Source organism: Capsicum annuum, chromosome 11 (genome assembly GCF_002878395.1).
Source record: "Capsicum annuum cultivar UCD-10X-F1 chromosome 11, UCD10Xv1.1, whole genome shotgun sequence".
NCBI classification, from domain to species: Eukaryota; Viridiplantae; Streptophyta; class Magnoliopsida; order Solanales; family Solanaceae; genus Capsicum; species Capsicum annuum.
Window position 1 is genome coordinate 231,802,087 of NC_061121.1, and position 3,929 is coordinate 231,806,015.

At 31.8% G+C, this 3,929-nt stretch overlaps 1 long non-coding RNA gene across 1 annotated transcript in view; it reads left to right on the forward strand.

Annotated features, from left to right (window-relative positions):
• The window catches only part of LOC124888738, a 7,358-nt gene extending 6,172 nt beyond the window's left edge, over positions 1-1,186 (forward strand). Inside the window, exons 2-3 of the long non-coding RNA XR_007047538.1 lie at positions 107-341; positions 439-1,186. This is a non-coding gene — a long non-coding RNA (uncharacterized LOC124888738). The remainder of the gene's footprint in view (positions 1-106; positions 342-438) is intronic.
• Positions 1,187-3,929: the final 2,743 nt, after the last annotated feature.

A 3,929-nucleotide genomic window follows, 5' to 3' on the forward strand; every position in this document is an offset into this window, starting at 1 on the left:
TTCTTACTTTAGTGATCTAGTGGCTAAGATTAACCACCTTTTTAGCAGTTTTATGATTGTTTCAGGCTAAGAATAGTGTTTGACGAAAATTTTCTTTCTATAACAGAACTGCTTAGAATTCTTTGATCCATCAAACTCGTCAACAGCTCGGCCGGTCTTATGTTCAGACCAAAGATGTGTTGTTGGACTGCAATCTTGTTCTACTCAAATCATTGTGAGTATACGTTCCATTACGGTGATGGCAGTGGGACATCAGGATATTATATTGCAGATTTTATGCACTTTGATACAATTGTGAAAAAATCCTTGATGACAATCTCATCTGCTCGGGTCATTTTCGAGTGAGCTATAATTCATCTTTATAGTTTTAGATAGTATATGTTACTTTCGCTACTTGCCATTATTTAACCTTATAGTTGTTGGAATTTTATGATACAGATGTAGTACATCACGGACTGGTGAACTCCTAAGTAAGCCTGACAGAGCAATTGACGGCAGCCAATGACAAACATTTCTTCCCATGATACTAGTGCTCTTTTAGTAATCATATTTTCTCTTGATCATATTTTTATCAATTGACAATGGATGCACGTATATCACACAAAATGCACACAAGATGCACGTTTATCGCACAAGATGCACGTTCATCACTCGAGATGCACGTACATCGCTCGAGATGCACGTACATCGCTCGAGATGCACGTTTATCGCACAAGATGCACGTACATCGCATGAGATGCACGTGTGGTACACGAGATGCACATGTGATGTACACAAAAACTAATTTTACTGAATGTACTTGAGACCTTTTATTAATAAAAATGAAGGATAAATTTCTGAAATTAATCATCTTATTTATGATTTCTCAAGTAGCGCGTAAACTACATGATTTTGTTTCAGGATTTATTTTATAAGAGTTCGGTTGGGTTCCCCTCTAAAGACTTCTATGTACAGATAGACACTGGAAGTGATGTGCTGTGGGTTAGCTGTGTTCCCTGTAACGGTTGCCCGACATATAGTTTAGTTTAGGTTTGGAAATTATTATTTTATTTTATTGGTAATTAAAGATTTTTATTAATCATCAAGTGTGTATGAACAAAACACAGTTTGGCTACAACTCAGCCAGATGATCTCATCTCAGATAAACTATCACTCATACCAGTAAAATTGGAAAGCAGTTCTACTACAAATAATCTGCTTTAAAATCAGTAGCTAGTTTTCTTAACAACTCTTTCTAACTCTAGATAGAATTTCTGCAATAAGCATTTGATATACATTGAAGTCCTATGCTAATTTGGGCTTTGACCCTTTGACCCTATACTTGGACTTTTGTTCCATTACCTGTCCTAAGCTAGTTTTTGGACCTTTGAGGCCCAAAATTTGTTTCATCTGTATTAAATTACAATTTTGGCTTTGAGGCCCAAATGAATGGATAAATAAATGACTAAATGAATAAATAAAAATAAGGTAATAATAAAAATTGAGACTTTTCAAATTTCTTAGTAACCTCATCAATGAGTTTTCACCCATTTTATTTATTCTTTCATCTTCTTGCACCCGCACGCTATATAATCGACTTTGCGTTTAAAACTTCGAACTTGACTCGAAGAGAAAGGAGTTCATTTGAACTCCAAAACAGATTCATGCAAAGGAAAAGATAAATGAAAAATATTTAATATGTGTTCGAAAATTTTACACCTAATAGATAATGATGAGATGAAAAAAAAAAAAAACATGCTCAAGCTAAAGAAATAGTAAGCCATGATAACAAAGCAAACCAAATTGTCCAACGAAAGGGAAATTGAATCTAGTACAATATAATTAACTAGCCCTTGAAAAGAAGACATGAATCCACAAGAGTAGTTGATTAAAATTTGGACAAATAGATTAACACATATTTGCTCCAAATACTATGATATGATGAAGTCTAGGGTATGTTTTCATTAAACAAAGAAAAAAGGAGAATGAGCTAGAAATGAGGAAATAACACTTCAAATATGAAATACAAGACATACTAATGCAACAATACTTTTTAATACAAAGTGGATCAATCAACATATCTATAACTTAGAGAAAAAATCACTATAGCATGTGAATAACAATGAAACGTCTAAATGAATAAAAACACTTTAAGAAGTAAATAAATAAGTGAAGTAAAGTGAATAAAAGATATTAAACATATTTGAAAAATAATATTCGAATACAAAGATAGGAGAAATAGTAAAAGAAATAATTGTAATGTATTTCTCACTTTGATAATGAAAATTTTTTAGTTATCAAATGAATATCAAACATGACACGACAGATATTTGTTTAGATATGCTTTAATAATTCAAATTGTTAAAAATAAAGTAATTCATTTCCTCTTTGAGTTAGTAGAGTAGTGAATCAATAGAAATACTGAAGTATATATAAGAGATACATACATATTGATAATATGTATATACATATTTTTTTTGGGTTTCCCATTCGGTGTCTGGTGTCCGCATTGAAGCCCTGACTGATTCGGATCGCGCGTTGTAGGGCCCATTAAGGTGACAGTGCTCCCAACAGAGTTTTCTCCATACCCAGGGTCAAACCCTCGACCTCTGATTAAGGGTTATGTATATACAAGTTACGAAAAGGGAAGTTAAACAAAATAAGGAAGTTAAATGGATTTTGGATTAGCCTTTTAGTTTGCATTTTGCATGAAATAGAAATTTTTTTTCTTTTATCATTGTGGTGTCCGCGTTAGCTTGCGCACATCTTGACTAATTCTATAGAATATCTGCCACCTCCCACCAGCAACAGATATCAAGTAATTCTGCCTACCAGCTGAAACGGATGGAAAAAAAATCACCCTAGTGTTTGTCTCTGTTGGAAATTGAACATGAGACCTCATGGTGCTCAACCCAACTATAGAACCACTAACACTTTGTTTGGATGGTAGTTTTTCACGGTATGATATGGTGTGATTATCAAGGGCAAAGCCAGCCCTTTGGCAGGGGTTTATCCGAACCTCCTTCGATTAAAAAATATATCATTTATACATGATTAAAATTACCCCTGAGTTAAAATTTTGTCTCCGCCTCTAATGATTATTGAGAGAATCATGTTTGTTTTGATTGCTTCTTAAAATATATGGAATGGTATGATTTAATTTCATGGATCGATAACTATGAAAAAACTCACTTTATGTAACTACGGATTTGATAGTATCTCATGATTTGCTTATTTATATGATCTTATTTTACATTTTACTCTATATTATTTAACTTCATCTCTTACCCGACTACACCCCACCAACCCTCCAAAGAAAATTATGTTTGAATTATTATTTTTTAAATTAGAAATTTCAAATTTTTTTCTTAGTAACTTGAGTCAGATATGTGGTGTCTAAAATTAGACTTGAGGTTCAAAATTGCTGAAGTTTCGTTCAATCAATTTTTTTCTCATAGTCATACTCGTATAGTGTTGAATTAAGTTCGTTCAGTCAATTTGTCACTCAGCTTGGGAAAATATCCTACTAAAGTCACTTATCTTTTTTTTTTTTTTGTTTCAACAATGTCATTTAACTTTGTATATTTTCTTTACAAACTAACAATTGTTAAAATAGTCCTTATTCTTTGTAAGAAAAATGAATTTAAATTATCTTTATTCTTTTATTTGAAATATTAATAGACCTCCAACTATATCTCACATTTTTACTTCATTACATACTCCCTCTATCCCTTTTTAGTTGGGCACATTCTATTTTACACGGTGATTAAAAAATTATAAATTAAATTAAATTTTTTATTATTTTACCCTTTAGCAATATTAATGATACGGCATAGAAATGAATATCGAAATTGAAATTGTTCACGTTTTAATGCATACTATGAATTGTAGTATATCATGAAAAAAATTCATTAATTCTATTTTGATTTAGTAAGCGATCAACTAATATG